Below are 24,068 nucleotides of genomic sequence, written 5' to 3'. Positions count from 1 at the left end.
ACAAGAGACAGTTTTCGCACCCATACAGAACTACAGGCAAAATTATAGTTAAAGAGTTCACAAAAGGAAACATTATTTACATTGGAAGCATGCGGTAGTGTAGTTGGTCGAGGCACTCTGCTACAAGCCTGAAGGTCGCGGTTTCGAATCCCGGTTAGGTTATTGGATTTTTTTCAATTTACCTAATTCTTCCAGCCGCACTGTGTCCCTGGGTCGACGCAGCCTATAACAGAAACGAGTACCAGGAATCTTCCTGGGAGTAAAGGGCGGCCGGCTTGTAGGGCTAGCAACCTCATCGCCACCTGCGAGCCGACTGCCTAGAGAAAATGTGGGGACTTCGATGTCTGACATTCCTATGGACCTTCACGCCCTGTGGGATAGCTTTACCTTCTCTTATTTAAATGCTTTTAAACTTTGGCATTTTTCTCTCCAAAACACAACGGGAGTGGGGCATCTGGATTTGTATTAATATCTACCCGGCACAGATAAGGAAACATGGCGGAATAGAGAAGGGTCTGTGTAGTTACACGAGGAAATTTTACATCAGTAAGAAGCATTTCGCCAAAGTGTTTCCTTTTTGTCTTGATTCTCGGTATTGCAGATATTTTGTAATTTTGTGGCCATTTTGTTTCATTTCACAGCCTGATTTACCAGCAGGCCGAAAGCTGTATTTCAATGAAATTTTTTTTCAAAACACGTTCCCTGCTCCTCTGCCTGTTCATCTGATTGGCTCTGTTGTACAATAATGCAGATACCAAGATACACAGCTTGTTGCTCCCCACGGGAAGTGACGACTCGATCTTCGAGTGTATTCAGCCCTGAAAGTACAGTCTCATGTTCTTCCTGAACCTTGGTACTTGCTGTGTCTGATACACGCACCCTGCAGTTATTCATGTTCTTAATAAATTAAGCACGAAGCTAGTAAAACGTATGAAAGGAGAGTTGAATTATAGCTCCACCATTCTTGACCCCGGCACTAGAGGAAGGTGAGTGGTCGGCTTCACACCCCTGCCATTTTACCCCCCCCCCGGGGGAAACAGCTTCACTACCCATATTGTTGGAGATTCCTAGGACCTAAGAACTGAAATTTCTCTTGAACAAAAGAGCAGCTTTGGATTTGAGGTTTTTACATTGGTGACTTTGGAAGATTACAGATTTTTGGGATGTGACGTCATGTAGTCTGTAGAAGCTTATGGACGTTTCAGTGGAAAGTAATTTCGCTTACTTGAGGATGCTAGAGTAAGTTTGAGACATTAGGTTTATCTGAAAGTTCCGTAAAGTTCTACAGGGCTATGGAGGCAGGCGGTAGCGTAGTTGGTTCAGGCAATATGCTACAATCCGGAAGGTCGCGGGTTCGATTCCCGATGATGCAATTGGATTTTGCAATTGACCTTATCCTTCCAGCAGCACTATGGCCCTGGAGTTGACTCAGTCTCTAACAGAAATGAGTACCAGGGATATTCCCGGGGGTAAAGGGCGGCCGGCGCCTAAAGTTGACAACCATACCGCCGTCTGTGAGTCAGTTGTCTAGAAAATGTGGAACGACATCTCACAACTCTATGGGCCTCCACGGTCTGTTAATTTTTTTTTGCCTCTGCAGAACCATATGGCATCATATACAAAAGGAAAACTGTATTTGGCAAAAGAACTGCAATGTCTCTGCGGAAAGACTTTTGTTCGCGCAATTGTAAGCTGTATGGAATTGTAACTTTATTAGGAATTCAGGAATAAACAACCTCATTCACTAAACACGAACTGAGAACTTAGTATTAAGGAGGGCTTTTCATCAGATGATCTGTTCCCTTTTCTACCTAGCTTCAGTCGTGTAGTTGTTAATTTTAATTCGTTTGCAAATTGAGAACGCCGAGGGAAGAGAACAACCTCTGCAAATATTGCCTCTGTTACGCCAGTGGCATTGCATTAGGTTCCATCTGTTGTAGGTTTAATGCTGACCACTTGGGTTGGTTTACCGCTCGCCGTAGCCTTAACGTAAGCACAGTGGAGTATTCTGCCGGAACAACGGGAACCTATTGTATGGTCCTTTTTTTCCTTGTAATTTCTTTTAAAGATGAAATACCTTCGAATTTCCTCGAGGCCATTCGGTCAGTTACGCTTAGGTGGGACCGGTAAATAGAAGAGAATAAATGTTGGCTCTTTTGGCGGGCTGAGGTTAGGAATAAAATTGTAAGATACCTGTTCAACTCATAACGAAAGGGGATGCCGTGATTTTATACTGAAATTCTATATACAAGATGCTGCAAAGGAGGACACAGATAAAGGCAGTACGATTTTTAATGAAACCCGTTTAAATAGTATAGAAGACCTAAATATACTTGGATTCTCAAATATACTTTTTGAGTTCGGGTGGTACGTTCAATGTCAAACAATACACTTGTTGTACTTTGCCCTCCTATTTTTGTACACACGTTTAACCACCGTTTTAAAAGCAACACTTACTTACGTAGGTAGCGTAGTTGGTTGAGGCACTACGTTACAAGCCGGAAGGTCGCGGGTTCGATCCCTCATGAGATCATTGGATTTTTCAATTGACCTAATCCTTCCAGACGCACTATTGCCCTAGGGTCGACTTAGCCTCTAACAGAAATGAGTACCAGGAATTATCAAGTCAAGGAGGATGGAATGGGCTGGACATGTAGCACGAATGGGGGAGAGGAGAAATGCATATAGGATATTAGTGGGAGCCTGAAGGAAGGAGACCACTGGGAAGACCAAGGCGTAGGTGGGTGAACAATATTAAAATGGATCTCAGATAGGATCGGATCGTATGGATTGGATTGATCTGGCTCAGGATAGGGATATCTGGAGGGCTTTTGTGAACACGGTAATGAATCTTAGGGTTTCATAAAATGCTGTGAAGTTCTTGAGTAGTTGCACAATTGGCAGCTTCTCAAGAAGGGTTCAGCTCCCATCTCTTTTAACATTTCTAAATCTTCCTTTTTTACGCCATCTGCTATGTAAAACGGCTGTATGCAAATTGACATGCCTCCAAACTTGTTTTGGGGTATGTGTCCTGATAAGGCATTATAATTGCTGTTTAAGAGTTTTTAACAGCCCCGGTTTTCGTGACCTTTATGTACGTATACGGAAAGTAATCAAGAAATACATTTCATGCATGGTAAAACACATCATATATTCACGCCTTTCACAATTCATATTTCATTTTCGATTTTGGAAGAATGTGTCATGGGAAATATATCTTGCAGGAACAAATTCGTTTGTATGAGGTTATAATACCGTTACATACTTGACCAATTCTGTAGAAGAATGAATGGTTTATTCTTGAGTGAACGGACCCAAAGAAGTGTTGTGCAGTCGGGTAGCAACAACACGCAGTTCGCTTAAGCATTTAGTTTTCCAGTCCTCTAATCAACGATCAGCCGGTCACAGTGGCGGCGCGGTCTAAGACATGTACAGTCTTCGCTCGCTCGAACGCCTGGGATCGTGGGTTCGAATCCCACTCAAGCCATGGATTCCTCTGTTTAGGTAGGGGCATTACGACGGGCTGATCCCCCGCCCAAGGAGTCCTGCCGACTCTGTATAGGATAAAGAAACTGAAAAAGCGGCCAAGATCCAACAGAATAGTGTACAGCTATAGACAGGTAGACATATAGATTGACAGAGTGTCTAGAAAATGTGGGAGCCTCGCCGTCTCACAATACTATGGGCCTCGACGGGCTGTTATAGGGATAATTTTAACTTTTTTTACCCATTACCAAGACATTGGTCTAATTGGGTTCAAATTTTTTGCATCTTCGAGAATCAAATCATCAAATCATGCAAGTTGAAACCTGCGATTCTTTTGTATTATATTCAAGACGTGCCTAATTCGAAACTCGGCCGGGGCGCTGAAAATTCTATGCGAAGTTCTTCGTCCATATTTTCAGCCCCACAAAGAATGTGCTGTCATTTCATGAAATTAGGCCACGCCCTCTTCTTCCGTCTCCATTTGTTTATATGTTTTACTAAGCAGCATTCAGTTTCACGCTGCAAAGTTCCAGTCACTTACTTACTTACTTACTTACTTATGGAGCCGAGCTCTTCTTGACAAGAAGCCAAATCTGCAGCTAGTCAAGAATTTCCCTGCATTTTATGGAACCCGAAGGTTCGTTACCGTGTTCACAAGAGCCTTCCACTAGTCCCTATACTGAGCCAGATCAATTCAACCCATACCATTCCATCATATCTCTAAGATCCATTCTAATATTGTCCACCCACCTACGCCTTGGTCTTACCAGTGGTTTCTTTCCTTCTGGCTTTGCCACCAGTATTCTATATTCATTTCCCTTCTTCAGTCGTGCTACATGCCCTGCCCACCTCATCCTCCTTGACTTGATCACTCTAAGTACAAGTTATGAAGCTCCTCATTATGCAGTTATTCCAGTCATTACGTGAGTCATTTTGTAAATAATATGTAAGGAAATAGCGGCTCCGGTCTAGAAAACCGAGATTAACGGCCGTGGGGATCCGTTGCGCTGACCACGCGTCACACTCTATCCGCAAATTTGGTACTGCTCGGTCAGTAGAGTTCGCTTGCGGACTACAGACCACGGAATATCTTTATGTAAGGAAATACACTGCAAAGACCAAGCGGTTACGCACGTAGGTAAATAATCGCTCTTTCATTTGAGAATCATACGAAAAATATGTTTTTTTTTCTTTGACGCTACAGCCTCAGTTTGGGCCTTGGCCCCTACCTGTATACAAACACCGAAAACCGCGCACGCACACACCCACACTGAGTATCCATGCACGAAAATTAAGTTTACTCTGGCCAAATTACAGAGTTGTGCTAGATGTTATTAAGACTGGAAAATCGTATGTCTTCTAATGAGTGTAAGTGGTTAAGAAAGCGCTTCAGGACTGATCGAGGTTGCTTAGTACCACCCCACTAGCATTAAAAAAATATGGTTTGCCCTTAATCATTTCTTATCAAACCGCATAGAAATATGAGAAAACTTGTCTAACCTCTCAGCGCGTAATTTATACTGTATAGTTCGATTGCAGACCGCGGAGTGATGACAGCAGCACTGTACTCCTATATATAGATGCAAACGTGACTTGGGAGTATGAGAAGGCTTGCTCCTGTACTGTTTCTTGCCCTTTGGAGTAGAGGAAAGTGGACCCACCTGGGGCAGAAACATAACCGGAAAGCTTAGTTCGCCGTTATGTTGGCAATTCCAAGATATTTTTATGTTAACCGTGAAGAAACGCTGTGTAGCCAACATCTGGGAAGACTTTAGTGTGAAACAGGCCTATATTTCCCTGTTTCCGTTCTGTGTTAATAAATTTAGCTTCCCATTCATTGACGGGAAATACTTCAGTTAGTATACCGAACAGGTTATGGGTTGAACGACCGCGAACCGGGGTTCGATTCGTGGCATGGTCCACACTGGCTCTCAGACCAAGCCAATCTCATATCAAGTACATGCCCTTGGCTCTTCATCGAGTTAAAGCGCCCAGGGGCTGAATTTAAACATTTACCTGTGTCTGCTACCGAGGTTAATAACATGCAGACCTAACTTCATTTCCTTAGCGTCTGTATGATGTGCTTCATTAAGAACTGGGAACATTTATCATTCATTAAAGGCTTTACAGCCCTTTGTTAGGCCCTGGCCTCCTCTTCAGTTTCATAATGTATATTTTACAAAGACCGTAGGACTCCTTGGACGAGTGATCAGCCCATTGCAAGGCCCCTACCTACACACAAAACAAACTTCCATCTAGTGCCAAGGCCAAGAAAAGTGGGTCTATACCTCCACTCCCCAATACGCCATAATGGCATAAAAAACAAACTCCGTGATTTTAGTTCGCAAACGAACTATACCGACCTAGCGACCGCCGCTTATCAACGAAGTTTAGTGCCAACTTTTGCCGATATAAGGTGCCGCGCGGTCAGCGTAACGAATCCCCATGGCCGTTAATTTCGGTTTTCTAGACCGGAGCCGCTTTTCCTTGAAATAGCTCTTAAATTATCATCACGAGGCTAAGTGGTCCCCGTTCCAGACAAACTACTTCTCAGAAAAATTCTGGTAGCGCCGGACCTCTGGTTCTGTAGCCAGGAACGCTGACCACTAGACCACAGAGGAGTCCCTACCTACACACAGGACAACACAGACACAGAATAAATACTTGAGTGGGAATAGAACCCACGATTCCAGCGTTTGAGCGAATGAAGACAGTTACTAGACAGCGCGGCCACTGTGACCGGTATATTTACCTTTACTTCAACAAAATTTAAGACTCTGGGGTTAAGTAAAGAGGTTAGGATGAGGGAGGCAAAGAATACCTCCCACTTGTTAAAGGCGTTAAAAGAAAACCAGCCTGTCTGTGAGCACAGTGCTATCCATTCAGTGACGCAATGAAACGAAGGTAAAGTTGTCCCTGTGCTTAACTAATTAAGCACTGCGCCATGAAGGCGTATGGGGGAGTGGATGTATAGATCACGTATTTTTGACCTCGACACTAATTGAAGGTGAACGGTCAGCTTTGCGCCGCGGACACTTTACCCATGAGGAAAGAGTTACTTGCACTCATTGGAAAGGGGTAGCATGGGCCCCAGAACCAGTCTTGACGACGTGGAGAAGAGAAAACTTGAACCTTCTGGGACCCGAACTCCGGTACCTCTGCGGTTCAGCTAGTAGCCTATGAAACACTGAGTTACGTACGTCACCGCCCAAACACGTGGAGTCGCTTCTCCACCTGCTGAGTGACGCCTCACACAGTCCTCCGCAATATTAACGTCTTTAAATTAACGGCACATTTTGTATATTGTTACTACCGAATGTAGGAAATTAAAGGGTTTGGCGCTGGGGTGGCTTCTAGTGGGGTGATATCCACATCTAGTTGCGCAAAATTTGATTACCTATTTGAAATAGAGATACACAAAACATGTTGCATTAGTAAGCATACTCACTCCTTGAGGAAAGACATTTGCGTATAATGGATCATGCTCTTCCACTACAGCAAATTAAGCGTGCATATGGCTGGAATAACTCAAGTTAGTACAATAATGAGTAAGTGGCTGACGACCGGGCTTCGATTTCCGGTAGGAGCAAGATTTTCTCTTCATAGCTTTCAGACCGGCTCTGGAGCCCATGCAGCCTCCTATCCTGTGGATAACGTGGGGCTGTTTCCCCGGGGTTAAAGCCGCTGGGTAGTGAAGCTGACTACACCTCCATCTAGTGCCGAGATCAAGAATAGCGGAGCTGTAACTTCATTCCCCCATACATCTTCGTAACTTTATGCTTAATTAAGAGGGCACTGGAATAAATATGGGCAGGTACTGCGCTGCTAATAGATATCCCTTCCAAAAGAAAAATGTTCTCGGTAGTGCGTGAACCTGTCTGACGTTTTGCATGCCAAAAATGCGTGCGTGTGACAACGCCTTGCTGTCAGTTACATATGCAGCACACATTATAAAGTGTCGGTAGGTAGTGACGCCTGCAAAGTAGCTAGCAGTAACAAGCAGTGCCACAAACCTCAATTCAAGGCCAGTCGTTACAGTAAATTTGTATGATGTTCAAATATGCGTTACCCAAAGTCTGGATGATCGTCACCGTAATTCCAAGGACAATAGTTACGATCCCCTGCAATGTGACGCCTTGTAGTTTGGTAAGTTAATTACTTCGAAACGTAGGTAAATATTGTCACGAATTCTGGTAACGCGACAAGAAATTTGTGGGTTCCGGATTGGACGAAGCTGTTTGCAATTAAAATTACAATTACAGTCACTCAGAAATGTCTTCCATGCAATGCAGCCTGGTTAGCCTGTCGTCTCTCACGTTTCGTCTTCTCTTTCTTGGTTGAGCTGGTTTCTTCTGCTCTCAGCTCCGTTCTAATTAACTCAATTCTTCTCTGTTCTCTGTTCTCTGTTCTGTTCTCTGTCTGATCTGGTCTAGTCTCTTACAATATATTCTACCTTCGGACGAACTAGAAGACACCTTCAAGGATTCCGTTTCACGTGTTCTATGCACCGGTCGCTTGTGTATTCATTGCCGATGGGACTTCTGAGTTTTCACTTGCGTGGTAACGCCTGTTATTTATGCATTGTCGCCTGAACCTCTTTCATAGTCATCCTGACAATGATACAAAACCGTTGCCTAATAATGGACGCCCTCTGCGACTCAGATATTCTTGCTTTTAGGCGGCACGCCACAATATCTATATTCCATAACGGTACGTCCGAGAAGACAAGTGATCTTCCTAGTGAAAACGGCGAAGAACAATTGTCTATCTCCTGAGGATGGAGGCAGCTGCGTATTGCGAAGCCTCCACCAAAATACATCATATCACATCCTAGAAAACAGTAATCATAATCCTGAGAACATCAGTGGCAAAAATTGACAGTGGTTTCAACATGTCAGTAACAAGTATCCAACTACAGATGTTCCACTATTCCAAAGTGAATTTAAGTTGGACAAGTTTGAATAAAGAACGAACTTGTGTTTGTCTGCAATCTTATCTGGCACATAGCTGATTTGAGAAATGGTTTCGGGAAAAAAAGTTTTTGAGGTTTACTTGTAGAGGTCAAGTACATGCCCTCGCAGGACACATCGGCCCACTATCCGCTTGAACACCGGATGCAGGCAGATGTGCCTGCCTCCTACCGGGTGATGTATGAACCCTGGTCGCTGACGGCGAATACATGCACATGCAGTGGAGCATCTGGTGTGTCATGCACACCAGGTGTGTCCTTATAATGCAATCGTGACGTTTGATAATGTTTTCTGCTGACTGAGAGAGAACTCATATTCATGAATTCCGACTCGACTTCGCAGACTCGCTGAGATAAAATCTACGCACATTTTCAAGTACCTGTAGTTGATGTCGCCATGGTGTAGCTGGGCTCCCTCCCTAAGAGGCTAAAGTGAATTTGACTTTTAATGAAATTTAGACATGATGAATCTCACCTGAGTGTTTTTTTTTTTTTTGCAATTTCGTGTTCTCACTCCTTCCATCTTAAAGGTGGAGGCAGAAAATTCCATTGTAAAACCGCCACGCTGAGTCACATTTCAGAGAATGAAACTGCTAATATAAGACGTAGGTGAGTGGATAGTATTAAAATGGATCTTAGAGAAATAAGAATGAGTTGTATGGACTGGTTCGATCTGGCTCAGGATAGGGACCAGTTGTGGGCTCTTGTGAATACGGCAATGAATCTTCGGGTACCATTAATTGTTGGGAGTTCAATAGCTGAGCAGCTGATAGCTTCTCAGGGGCTTAGCTCCATGTGGTTGGTCAGCAGGGCGATTGTTCCCCTTCCCCCCTCCCAACTAATCCTCTAAAATTTATTTTTTAATTCTAATCAATTTCACTTTTATCCTTGTCTTTGGCATTATTTGCTTTCTTTTAGGCTTATCTCTTTGTGTTCATACGAGTGTTTCTTTTGAACATCCTTCCCCCAGTATTTCTATTTTATTTTCACTTCACCGTATGTATTTTATTTTCACCACCTTATTTATATTCTTCAGATAATTTTACCCATATTTCCCTCCTACGTTTTCTTCGTTCCATACACCTGCCCTCTGTATATCTCTCTATTCTTAATGTCACCGTTTATATTGGCCTGCGAACAGTGTTGGTTTTAGTTCTTTTTCACCTCCCACTTTCGATCTACTTTTCTACCCTGATAAAGGAGGCAGTATAGTCCTGTGAAACCCCTGTGATGCTCTGACATTCTACACAGTGTCGCATCTCAGAATACTAAAAACTAAGCTAAACTCCGTGGCTTTTAGTTTGCAAGCGAACTATACCGACCGAGCGATCGCCGCTTGTCGGCGAAGTTAGGGCTAACTTTTGTGGATAGAGGGTGTCGCGTGGTCAGCGCAAAGGATTCACACGGGCGTTAATCTCATTTTTCTAGACCGAAACTTATACACGTACTTTTCAATTCAAGTAGCTCCTCAGTTATCCTCACGAGACTGAGTCGACCGCGTTCCAGACCCTCTACTCAGAAAATCTGGTGGCCCCCGGAATAGAACTTGGGGCCTCTGGATATGTAGCCAGGAACTCTGACCACCAGACCACAGAGGCATCTCATAATACAGTAATGTTTAAAATCAGTTAGTGTTGAGGAGAATTTAGATACCAGATTTTTTATACTGGGAAATTTCCTGCTAGCAGTGTACGCACAGAAAGTGACTTATGCTTCCTTACACAGGTCACGAGAATTCCTCAGGCATTGTTACTGTTGCATGCTTGAATCTCACACTCTTTTCGCTCCTCGTGATGTATTAGTGAAGTCACTTAACGATTATAAATCAGTTGTGACTCCCGAACATCGACCGGCTATCCACTGCGAAGTTATAAATGTCCAGGACTATCACACGAAAGGAAGCACAAGAGACCACTGTAGGTCGCGGTGCAAGGGCCGAGGAGGCCTACCCCTCGTACATTCATTCATTCATTCATTCATCACAAGAAGGGAATCCAAAATGAAACAAGATGCGACATTATCACGTCCCGTTAGCCGGAAGAATTCTTTTTTTCCACGTTTAATTTTTTTAGCGTGACGTTAATTCATATTAACTCTTTGATTAATGAATTTCAATAATAATAATAATAATAATAATAATAATAATGATAATAATAATAATATTTAAAAGTTCAGTTTCCTCATCGACTGGGTGTGTCTGAGAATAGGACACTGAAATTATTAGGCCCTAAGTAAGACGAAATAATAGAATAACAGAAAATTTCATAATGAGGAGCTTCATAAGTTGGTTCTCCTCGCAAAGCATAAGAATGATAATGGTGACATGATAGGGCATTTAGCACGCATGGCAGGCGAGTACATCCAGTGTTCTGGTAAGGAAACCTGAAGGAAAAAAGTCTATTATGGAGACTTACAAGTAGATGGGAGGATAATATTAAAAAAGTATATTAGAAACAGGACGGGAATGCTGTATGTATTGCATAAAATGCTAGGAATTTCTCCAGTGGCTGAGCAACTAGTGGCTTCTCAAGTAGGATTCAGCTCTATGAAGTCTGTCGGTCATTTCCTGTCCAAAAGGAAACACGCTGTATCTCAATTTTGAAGATCAGTCAGTAAATATATTTGGGTATATAATCGAAGTTTTATATGAGAATTATACGAAACATTCAAATAAAATATTGAGTGTACAGTTGGGTGGCGTGTGCAGTAACCTCTGTACCTGATATGTTTAGAACCGTAAAGATATTTATATCATTAATTCGCGAGTTAAATGACACAATAAAATCGAACTGTCACGAATTAATTGCACGACTGCTGCAAAAAGTTTTTCGTAATAGCTCTTAGTTTTCTTTTTTCTTTTTTTTTTCATAATACATGATCACTGGCACATCCGTGTTAATTGTGACTAACACCGACTTCAAACCAGTTTGTGAGCTAAAAGTGTAGCAGACTTTGCTTCGATTCGAGATGGAACAGGTTCTGGATATTTGGCCAAACTAGTCTCAGAAATAAAAACAAAGACGTGTAAGTGAAAGAAGTGGAAAAAGTCATCCAGTGCTTGTCCCCAGAAGGGGATGTTGACTTCCTTAAGAAGACAAATAAGCAGTAGGCCGCTAAATGCAACGTTTCTTTGAGGTCATTTGCCCTCACTTCCTTTTCCCCAAATAGCACTGGCTACCGGCCATACATACTGCTCTTCACTTCACTGTACTGCTTCAATACAACAGCAGTCGTTCGATGGATTCCTTTGCTTTTGCACGTAAGAAGGTAAATGTATCCATGTGCTTTAATTAATTACTGTGCCTTGAAGGCCTATGAGGTACTGGATTTACTAGTGTAGATCCACGTTTTCTTGACCTCGGCACTAGTTGGGGAAATGAGTGGTTAGATTCACGCCCCGGCCGCTTTATTCCCGGGGAAAAGGACACAGTATCCACTAGATAGAAAGCAGGGTAGGCCTTAGGGCCGGTCTGGACGAGAAAATTCTCGACCCTATCGGGACTGGATCTCCGGCCCTTCTGTCGTCCATCCCGTACCCAGTCACTACATTGACTGATCTATCCCGGCTCTCATATATATAATCTGTTCAGTAAGCAGTGCCCCAACTAATTTCTTACGTCGAGATACACGTAAAAGGAAAACGAATAAGGAGACCTTAGGACAAGGGCAGGCAGTTTCGGGGGTGAGGGGAGAAAATCTGCTTAGAAACTTGCGGTTTCAGCTAAGATTAAGATCTACTAGATGCAGTTCGGTAGAAGTACCGACGTTTCGGAGAAACTTGTCGCACTTTTTGGTTTCTTTCTTGGTTTACTTTTCGGCATTGAAAATAGAGGCGAATATGTTTCTCCGAAACTTCGGCTGACTCCATCCGAAATACACAGCGTTACAATTCAGAATCCCGGGTCTGGTGAAGTGGGATTTGTGGTGAACAAAGTGGCGCTTGGGGGTTCTCCGATTACTTCGGTTTCCCCTGCCAATCTTCATTCCACCAAATTCTCAATCATCATAATCATCCGGGGCAGTCTACAATAGGCCAATCAGTGGCCGCCTTGCCGAATGTACCCAGCTGGACTCCACCCCCCACTAAGCGAATTAAAAAAAATTACAATTCAGAAGTTCTCACTCTTCCGTCACTGCTCTGAGAACTTCAGATTCAACTTACTTTTAAACCGTTGAAGTCTAATTTTACAGATCGCCCGACAGTAACGAGAGAATAGCAATTTTTAAAACAAATCAGTAATATATTTTAGCTTCCTGTTACGCTGTATATAAACTTGAATACTGTTCTGATTCTTGTCCGTGCTTGGGCAGCTCATACAAAGTCCACTAGGTTTCCATGCTTCTTCTTTTGCCTTTTCTTCTCAACAAGTTTCGGCCTAATTGGCCATCATCACAAAAGATCCAGAAGCAGGAAGGCAGAGCAACCTTTTTGAACACGACTTGTACACTTAATGATGGCCAGTCAGGCCGAAACTTGCTGTGAAATAAAACACCGAAACCCAGCGACTTCTGACTGAGCTGCACAAGAACGGAGAAGTATCAGAGCAGAATTCAGTTTCAAAAAAGAATTTTAAATTGTTTATGAATATTAGTAGTATTCCCTTTTCCAAGGGTCGGGATAGCTCAGTCTTCTATACAATGAGTACCTGCGGCAATGTCCTCAGGTTTAAAGCGGCAGGGGCGCCAAGTAGACTGCTCATCTCCCATCTAGTGGCGAGTTCCAAAAAAGGCGGAACAATACCTTCACTCCCCCATATGTGTTCATGGTATGACGTTTAATTAGTTATGGACAAGGACAACTTAACACATTCTTCAAATTTTCAGTTTTGATTATTTCTTAAGTTGTTGGCAGACATGGCTGTGATCTTGATGGTTGTGGCACCGGGTATTAACTGTCATAAAGAAGAAGGCCATAATAAGAATTTATTTTCTAGTTGCTCCTATCCATTGAATTATTCGGCTGTATTCAACAAAGCATTTGCCTTAAACCCTGGAATTTAATGGCGGTTGAGTTTCCTGCAGGCGGGGAAGGGTTGGGTCCGCGTTAGAAACAGTTTTACTGCCTACTTGTGAGCTGGGATCTATGAACCTTTCAAGTGTTTTGTGACAAGATGTTGGGTCCTACTGTCCGAAGGTCATCAACAAGCCCCCATATATGACACGGAGGGACAAGTTCGGACAGACCTGGTACGACCATTTTGACTTTACCATCCAGCTCGTAAGTATAAGGGGGCACGCGGTAGCATAAGTGGCAGAGGCACAATGCTACAAGCCGGAAGGTCTCTGGTTTGATTGCCGATGAGGTCATTGGACTTTTCAATTGAACTAATCCTTCTAGCTGCACTTTGGACTTCGGGTTGACACAGCCTCTAACAGAAACGAGTACCAAGAATCTTCCTGCGGTAAAGGGCAGTCGACGAGTAAGGCTGAAAACTTCACTGCCATCTGTGAGGCAATTATTTAGAAAGTATAGGGGCCTCAGTGTCTCAAAACCTTATGGGCCTCCACGGCCTGTTACAGGGATAGCTTTACCTTTTTACCTCACTCATTCATCCATCAGTAATCTGTCAAGACGACAGATCCACAGTCACTTCCAAAACACTTCCTCCACTTGATGCGATCTAGAGCTTTCTCCTTCAAATGAGAATATCCTCTTCTGTCCCCAAGGTCATCCAGCATCTTCTTACGTCTTCTTCCTCGTCTTCTGGTCACTTTTATCCGCCCCTCTTATCTTTCCTTCAATAACTTCTTTTAGAAGGCAGTTACTGCGTAAGATATGACCAATCCAATTAGCCTTCCGTTTCCTTATTTCGTGTAGGATATTCCTCTGCTCACTGACTCTAATTAACACTTCTTCATTTCTCACATAATCGGTCCAACTGATCTTTTACATCCTTTTCCAACACCACATTTCGAAGTTTTCCAGGTGTTTACCTCACATAGGTATAAGAACGCACAAAATGTCGGACAATTGAACAGTATCAGCATCAAGAGCCTGGCTTAGTCGGTACGTCTAGAGACTGGATGGCTAGGGTTCGTTTCCCAACAAAGGACAGAGATTCCTCTCTGCATCACAGCGCCGAAACCGGCACTTGGGCCCACCCAACCTCCTATCCAGTGGTTACAGGGAGCTCAAACGTTACGTTGAAATCGCACTCGAGGTATGGAAGTCTGTCCGCACTGTTTATGTGTTTGTGTTGCCCTGTGTAGATAGCGGCCTCGCGACGGGCTGTTCCCCCGTCCTACCAACTGTCTGTAAGATTCATAGTTCTGGGATCTATTCTCAAATTGGAACAGATTAGATGGCCTAATTCTTCAAAGAAAAAATAATGGAAAATGACGCCGGAAAGCTAGGATAATTCATTGCTAGGCAACGGCTCGGTAATCGGGTTACCGCGGAAATGGATACCCAAGCAATAATAGAAGTACCCACAGAATTACTGGGGGTTTGGACTTTAATCATCGTCAGGTATTCTAGAAAATAGAAAACACGACGTTTCGAAGACTAGATCTGCTTTAATCCTCAGATAATGGAGGACGACACCTACTCAGTTTGGCTCCTTAGGAAGAGCTAATCTCAATCACTGATGATTCCCCATCCTCACCTGAGGACGGAAACAGATGCAGTTTCCGAAACGCCGTCTTTTCTATTTTCTAAAATATCAGACGATGGGGAAGGTCCAAAAAGCCAGTGATTCTGTATATTACACCATCGTCAGAACCATTTAGAATTTAATAAAAGAACCCGTTTCGAAGCAACGTATCGGTAAACAACAGTAGGGGTATTATTGGGAGTGGTGTTCTCTGTTCCGTCCTTGCAGAGTGGTTATAAAGAAGAGTTCAGTTGAGAATAGCCAGTACCCCGTGTTGAGGCGAGGTCGAATACCTCCACCGTGACCCTGCGAGTCGTAGGAGGCGACGAAAAGGGAAGTCTCAAATCTGAGACAGTAAAATATGGTAGCAAGTCCCAAGGGACTAGGACCCGAGAAACACTGCGCTGGCAAGGACCAGCAGCATATGCAAAAGACAGATCCGTCCTCTTGTCAGAGAGAGCGCCCCACAGAAACAATACGGTAACAGTCGAGGAGCAATAAATATCTGATCATGAGCCCCAGCAGGGTGCTCGATCCCGAGACTTACTGACTGACTGACCGTCAGTCGCAATGTGACTTGGACTTGGACTTGGACGGGAGAAGAGCCAGTTGAGTTCCTGAGTTCCAAATGACCTGTTCGTCGAGAGTTGGGTTCTGCAGGCAAATGGCAGTCGAAGAGGATTGAGAAGAGAAAACATGGTATGTCGTATAGCGGTTTGTGAAGTGTAGTAACAAGTTGTATAAGTGTGCAGTAAATCCGGTCATCAACCCACAACCCGCACACCCCTAAATACATGACTGTAACAAAATATTCGTTAATGCGTAAGATGTTAGATCACCAGACTGTTGAAATTCTGTAGAATAAAATTACAGCGAAAGAAAAGTAGAGGGATATTGTGGGCGTTTGTTGGGAGTGGGGAACTGATAGAGAATACATGGATGTCGAGGTTCCCAAGGCATTGCCCCGTCCTTCTGATAAAAATCGGTTGGAGATTTGTAGCTGCTTCTACCTGCTCTTCGGCCGTGAAGAGGAAACCAGTATGTTACTCCGTAACGTCGATATCCTATCACTACAAGTGGACATCCTGAATGGTAGTACCGTTCATAATCACCGCTGTAAGAACCTAAAATCGAAAATTCAAGAATATTTTAGTTGTTTCTTGGGCCTGATTTTGGAGTACAATTATTATGTTTCTGGACACCCATCGTCCTGTTTATTTTCAAAACACAACGTTTCGGACACTGGATTCTGCCTCCGTCTTCAGGCAAAACCTACTCAGTTGGACCCTATCGATAGAGCTAGTCCCTATCTCCGGACACCTGTACCTGCAGCAAGATGGGGCATACAAGCCAAGCACAGCACAAATCATCTGCGAGAGCTAGGACAAAACATTAAATTAGTTCTGGCGCAATGCCCCATACGTGTAGATTTTAAATAAATTAATGTTTTCTTAACTCTCGCAGATGGTTCGTGCTGTGCTTGGCTTGTATTCTCCATCATGTAGCTGGCACATGTGTCCGGAGATAGGGAATAGCTCTATCGATAGGGTCCAACTGAGTAGGTCGTCTCCGAAACGTTATGTTTTGAAAGACAAACAGAAAGGAGTTTTCAGATGAAAACTGGACGACGAATCTTGTCCGGAAACATAATATTTGTACTAATGTATAGTACCATCTGGTTCGATTAAGGATGCTTACAATTATTAGATCAAAAGAACCAAGCCAAATTGAAGTGGATACAGGATCCAAGCGAGTTAAATGGGGATAATCTGAACAATATAAGACATGAAACCAGGCGGCATTTCAGGAATGAAAAAAAAGGGGGAATATTTAAAAACAGAATTGATGAGCTTGCAGTGAACAGTAAAAACAAGAACATTAAAGAGGAATAAATGACTCTGAGAGGGGTTACCAGCCTAGCAGTAACTTAGTGAAGGATGAGAACGGTGATCTGCTTGCAGATTCCCACAACATTTTGAATTGGTGGAGGAACTACTTCTCTCAGTTATTGAATGTACATAGGGTCAGTGATGTTAGGCAGACAGAAATCCATACAGCTGAGCTGTTAGTACCCGATCCTAGACCATTAGAGGTTGAAAGTGCTATTGCAAAATTGAAACGGTATAAAACGCCAGGTAGTGACAAATTCCGACAACTTATTCAAGCAGGAGGCGAAATATTACGTTCTAAGATCCATAAGCTAATTACTTCTATTTGGCATAAGGAAAGTTTTCCTGATCAGTGGGAAGAGTCTATTATTGTACCAGTTCACACGAAGGGTCATAAAACTGACTGTAATAATTATCGGGGGATATCACTGCTATCAACTTCATACAAATTTTATCCAGTATTCTTCTCTCAAGGTTAAGTCCATATATAGATGAAATTATTGGGGATCATCAGTGTGGGTTTCGACATAACAGATCAACTACAGATCAGATCTTTTGCATTCGTCAGATATTGGAGAAAAAATGGGAGTACGATGAGAGAGTACATCAGCTATTGTTAGACTTCCAGAAAGCCTGTGATTCAGTTAGGAGGGAAGTATTGTACAATGTTCTCATAGAGTTTGGGGTAGCCATGAAACTAATTGGGCTACTTAAATTTTGTTTAAACGAAACCTATGATAAAGTCCGTATAGGTAAACATTTGTCTGATAATTGTCCAATCCAGAAAGGTCTAAAACAAGGAGATGCTTTATCGCCACTGCTTTACAACATTGCTTTAGAATATGCCATTAGGAAGGTCCAGAAAATGCAGGTAGGACTGAAATTAAACGGGACACGTCAGCTGTTGACCTAAGCCGATGATGTGAATCTATTGGGTGATAATGTAGAGACCATAAAGGAAAGCACACAAACTTTAATTGACGCAAGTAAAGAAGTTGGTCTAGAAGTAAACACAGAGAAAACTAAGTATATGTTACTGTCTCGTCACCAAAATGCACGGTAAAATCATGACATAAAGAAAGGAAACAGACAACATTAAATTGGATCTTGGAGAGATAGGATTGGATAGAAATAATTGGATTAATCTGGCTCAGGAAAGGGTCCAGTGGAGGGCACAGTAATAAACCTTCGGGTTTCATAAAATACCTGGTTTGGTAGCTTCTCGAGAAGGGCTCAGCTCCATGAGTGAGTGACCAATGTACCATCGTACCAAACTTTTAGATCTTCTTTACTGTTTTCAAGCTTCATACAAGTTGTGCCCCTGTCACACATAGAACACAAGTTGCAGTTTGTATCACTCGGCAACATCTAGAGACTCTAACTGTACACATACAGCAGTGTCCGTGTTTTATTTTGTTTTCTCTATGCCACGAATGGTCAAGTTGTCAGGACTTATCGAAGTGTGACTTGACACTGATTTATACTGCAGTATGTATTAGTATCTGGCTTTGCTTTACGAGGGCAAAGCAGACGGTCTGACATACGACAGACGTTGACCGGCCAATGGATAGCAGGAGTCTTGCGGTTACATTGGTTGAGTACCCAGGACAGTGGTGTCCAAAATGCTGATCGAAGAATTTTGCAGTAGTGGTACCGTTAACACGACGGAATTTCTCAGAAAGTATAATTTGAAGTTTATGAAAAGTTCTATCGCCATGTAGCCTGTTGAAAGTAAACAGACGTTTCGGAGGAATATATTGCTTCCAACCTCAGCGTCACTATACAAAGAATGAAACCAGCGTTGAGCAGGTAGCAGGCGGAGTTTGTGGAGAAATGGGATTCAAATTCATAGTTCTTTAGCGGTAGGATTAGGTCTTTATGATACTGAGGAAACTCTCGTTCTAACAGTAAGGGTAAATGCCCCAAAATCGTGTCTCTCTCTTCTCATCAGACGGTATCAAGCTCAGGGTAAGGAAAGACTAAATAGCTTGAATTACATGGTAACTATGCAATTATAAGGACCATAATTCACAATTCCTGAATGTTAAACCTTTCTCCTGCGAATTAGAATTTCCCAGAAAATGTCATAGTTAAGAATCTGAGTAAGTGTTTTACAAATATCTTGTCTCATCAACATGTCTTAAACGTATAGGAAAATAAGGGTGACAAAAGACTGAAAAACGAATATGCATGTACTTGTACACGTATTTATTTGTATACAAAAATAACCGGTGTCTGCTCAGCCTCGTGAAGATAATCGAGGAGCTTTTTCAAGGAAACTGCGGCTCCGGTCAAGAAAACCTAGATTAACGGCTTTGGGGATCCGTTGCCCTGACCACGTGTCACCATTTATCCGCAAAAGTTGGCACTAACTTCGCCGACCCCGGCGGTAGCTCGGTCGGTATAGTTCGCTTGCGGACTAAAATCACGGAGTTTGTTTTTTGTTTTTGTATGCAGAAGTAACACAAATATACGAAAAACTTAAGTTTAAAATATAATTCTCTATCATGAAACACGTGATACAAAAGCACAAGAATATGTTGTGTTTTACTGGCTAACACAACCCATTTCTTCAAATCCTTAGCAGATCTGTTGTTGAATCCGCGTCAGTGGTATTTGTGCGGGGATTTTACACATGTATTTGGGGGGGAAAAGTAAGTTGTCTCCTGAAGATGTCCTAAATATCGTGTCTGGAACGATGTTAGAAACACTCTGAAATATCAATAAACCTGCTGTTTCCTCGAAGATTTTTTTTCCTTGGCACTACAGCCCCAGTGGGCCTAGGCCTACCTCCATGAATTTCTCCGTTCACTTCTGTTTTTCTAGATCTTAGACATACGGTAGGACTCCTTGGGTGAGCGATCAGCTCGTCGCAAGGCCACTACCCGTAGACAAACACAGAGAAACGCACACACACAAACTAAACATCCATGCCCTGAGTGGGATTCGAACCCACGATCCCGGCTTCCGAGCGAGCGAAGACAGTGGACGCCTTAGACCGCTCGGCTACCGTGACCGGCCCGAAGAATTTTTAGTCGGTCCAATTCTTAGAATGTAAAATGGTCAGTTATTATATACTTCATACAGTTTGTGGGTTTGAAATTATTTTAAAACATCCAGTGGACTTAACATCTTATAGCACAGTGATGACCATACTTACCACCTGCCTTAAAATAAAGTTGTCCCTGTGCGTAACTGATTAAGCACTACGTCATGAAGGCGTATTGGGGAGTGGACATATAGATCCACATTATCTTGGCCTCGGCAGTAGTTGGAGGTGAATGGTCAGCTTCACGCCCCGGCCGCTTTACCCGCTTTACCCGCTTTACCTCTGGGGAAACAGCTGCCGGTACCCATTGGATAGGAGGGTGGATGGGCCCCAGAACCGGTCTTGACGACGTGGAGAAGTGAAAATTCTTGACTCAAATTCAGACCCCTCTGTTGTACAGGCCGTAGTCAGTCGCAATCCCGACAGCCTGCCTTAACATTAAATAAACTGCGTTTTGCCCATATTTCCCTACGTGTCATATTATTTTTAGAATAAACTTCTTGAATATATATATATATTTATTTATTTATTGAATTAACATTCTGTGTTTTCTGTGAGGTGGGAATTGAATTTTTAGATGTCAGGAGAAATTTATACCAGAAATTGTTAATGGAGCACTAGTACCCCAGGGATTCATGGCCCATACTTGTAAAATTCGTACATTGACGTTTCCCATGAGGCCACCGAACTCTTGGCTTGTGTGCTTTGCTGGATCCGAGCGCCAAAGAGTAACAGCATCCTAGCGTGGTATAGTGGTCTTCATGCTTACCGAACTGCGACGCGTCCCCTCGCGGCGTTACACGCGCGCCTCCTCCTCCTGGGGTACACTCGTCTGAAGATATCTTCTCCCAGACGATTATTATGCAAGCAGTTACAGAAGTGTCTTCCTATTACTTCACGTCTTATTTAAGACCTTTAAACATTCACGGCAAGTAAATACAACGGCCACCTGTGTAAATGGATTTCTACCCGTTTGGAAACTGTACGGTCTTTATCCACAGTTGATATAGCGACTGGCTACGGGCTGGACGATCCATGAATAGAAGTTCGATTTCCGGTAGTAGCCTTACATATTTCGGAGCCGGACTAGCGCAGTCGGTATAGCGATTGGCTACGGGCTGGACGACTGAGAGGTCGGAGTTCGAGTCTCGGTAGCGTCAAGAATTTTCTCTTCTCCAAATCGTCCAGACAGGCTCTGGTGCCCACCCACCCTCTTATTCAATGAGTGCTGCCGACTCTTTCCCCCGGAGGTAAAGCAGCCGGTGCGGGAAGCTGACCACTCAGCTCCAACTCTTATCAAGGTCTAGAAAATGTGGATCTATACATCCACTCCCCCATACGCCTTCATGGCGTAGTGTTTAATTAATTAAGTACAAGGACAACTTTACCTTTTCCCCCTACATATTTCTCTTCCTTCTTCCATCCAGACACCTGTCCCAAGGGTACCGGGGAGCGTGTCCCGGTATACATGTACAGCGGCCAGGACGCTGTCAGTAGCTCATGGTGAGCCGGGCTAGGCTAGGGACTGGACGGCCGGGGCTCGTTTCCTGGCCATGTTCAGACAGGCTGTGGTTCTCCCCTTATCCAATGGGTACATAGGGTGATCTCCTTGGGGTTAAAGCAGCCGGAGCATGGAAGATGACCATCTCCGTCTAGTAACCATGTCAAAAATGTTGGAGCTATACCTGAACTCCCGCACCCGTCTTCATGGCGTGGTGCCTAACTAATCAAACAGAGGGACATTTTTACGTTTTGCTATATCAGTAGCTCATGTTACATAGCGTTAAGTTACAGCATGTTTAAAATAATGATGAAAAAGGAGAATACGGCAAGGAGGGGTGAGAACGTAAAGCTGTCCCTGCAACAGGCCAGGGAGGCCTATAGGGTTGTGATACTTCGAGGTTCCCACATTTTCTATACAATCGGCTCACAGATGGCTGTGAGATTATTAGCCTTACGCTGGAAGGATTAGGTCAATTAAAAAATCCAATGATATAATCGGGAATCGAACCCGCGACCCTCCGGATTGCAACTTAGTGTCTCAACCAACTGCACTACCGCGTGCCCGAGCAGAATAGATACATAGATACACGCATACACGGAGCTGGGTAAGCATATTCTGTCTAATGACTAGGATACCGATTGGACTATACAAGGGAATGAGGATTCGAGTTCAGGTAGGGTCAAAGCTTCTTCTGTATCCCACAACGTCCTCAAGAGAGCTGGGGCATGAAGCTGGCCACTCTGTTAAAGCTAGTGCAGAGGTCAAGAATGGAGGAGTTATACTTTTAGTGTCTTATTGTTGCGGTGCTTAATTAATTAAGTAGAGGAACAACTTTTCCTTTCCTGCCTTCACTATGGACAAGTTTACGTCCCTAAGTAACGTCCCAGACCGTCAAGACGTGTAAGAGGACGCCGACTTGTACACTGATATTCTTTTCTAAATGAAGATTCAAAGGCTAATTTGTTTTGAAGAACTTCTCTGGTTAAGTTGTGCCCAGGTTCGAGGCTTCGTGACACATAGGTCACTGATCTATGGGCCATTTGCAGTCCCTTGGGATTCTACTTCGTCAGGGAACACGGAACTCTTGATGAGTTTCTAAACAATGAAACGCATTGCTGCGTTCATTGCTCGCTGTTCCTACAGGGTACTGAGTAAGAGAGATGGAGAGCACTTCTGCCAATATATGACAAGTGTAGAACAAGTTCCACACACGTACACAACGGCCAAGCCTGTCCATGTAAGGCCAAGACAACATTTATACCACCAAAGGTAGTATATAGCTCTATAACTACAGGGTGATCCATTTAAAAATTATACCTTAAGAGGATGAACAACAGTATAGAATTGCGGCGTAATAAGGCATATACAGAACCCAGGGAGCTTCCTGATATTAAGAGAGATGACGCTGTATGTCATACGGAGAAGACAGATGTGGATCATCATCATCTTCATCCTCCTCCTCCTCCTCCTCCTCCTCCTCCTCCTCCTCCTCCTTTTCTTCTATTCCTGTTGCTCCCACTTTGAAGTTTAGGGCATCCGTGAAACGCTTCATTTCACTTAAGTCTCTTAACCTCAGACAGGGGCACGCGGTAGCGTAGTTGGTTGAGGCACTATGCTAAAAGCCGGAAGATCTGGGGTTTGAGTCCCGATGAAGTAGATATTTTTAATTCAACGAATCCTTTCAGCCGCACTATGGCCCTGGGATCGACTCAGCCTCTAACAGAAATAAATACGAGGATTATTCCTGAGGGGTAAAGGGCGGCCGGCGCATAAAGCTGACAAACTTATCGCCATCTGTGAGCCGATTGTCTAGAGAAAATATGGAACCTCAACATCTAAAACCCTATGGACCTTCACGGCTTGTTAGAAGGGTAGCTTTACCTTACCTTCTTAACCTTAGACATTCGGTAGATCTCCTTTGACGGGGGATCAGTCCGTCTCAAGGTCGCTACCCAACAAAACACAGAACAAACATGGACATCCATGTCTTGCACGGGATTCGAACTGACGACCCCAGTGTTCGAGCGGGCGAAGACATTTTATATCTTAGACCGCCCGGTCATTGCGATCGGCCAGCAGTGAATAGGATGAATTTATTTTTCGGAGCCAGGATGATACCGAAAGAATTGTGGCCACCATGATCACCCAATCTAACAATCCCTGGTCCTTCTCCGGAATTGGCTTTAAGACCAGGTGTGCCACACTAATCCAGAGAGCATACATCTTGAAGCGATTTCTACACAAATACCAACAGTGTAAATTGGTTGAAATTCTCTTAGAAAACGGTCAAGGGAATTTTATAGATGTTTTCACAGCAGTGGAATATATTTACATAATTTGTGATCATTCAGTATTATGTTCATTGATATATAAAATGCTTACATTGTATCTGTTTGGATTCGGGCAAGGCTTTCCGCTACATCTGCGAAATATTAACTTAATCAGATTTAGATTAATTTTGTTCTGATGAATCGCAGGCTTCTCGTTTATTGCATTTGATACGCTTGTAGTTGAGCTTTCTGAATACCCTTTGACATTTCTTTATAATAACTTTTCAATTTTTTAAGATAATTTCTAA

General features: G+C 43.3%; 1 protein-coding gene across 10 annotated transcripts in view; it reads left to right on the top strand.

The window, feature by feature from the left end:
* LOC111871432 (titin) overlaps nt 1-24,068 on the top strand; it is a 175,861-nt gene that overhangs the window by 29,647 nt on the left and 122,146 nt on the right. The gene's annotated exons all lie outside the window — the stretch shown is intronic.

Source organism: Cryptotermes secundus, unplaced genomic scaffold, assembly GCF_002891405.2.
Source record: "Cryptotermes secundus unplaced genomic scaffold, Csec_1.0 scaffold323, whole genome shotgun sequence".
Classification (NCBI taxonomy): domain Eukaryota; kingdom Metazoa; phylum Arthropoda; class Insecta; order Blattodea; family Kalotermitidae; genus Cryptotermes; species Cryptotermes secundus.
The sequence above is the reverse complement of the archived record's forward strand: the minus strand, read 5'-3'. Positions and strand labels throughout refer to the sequence as shown.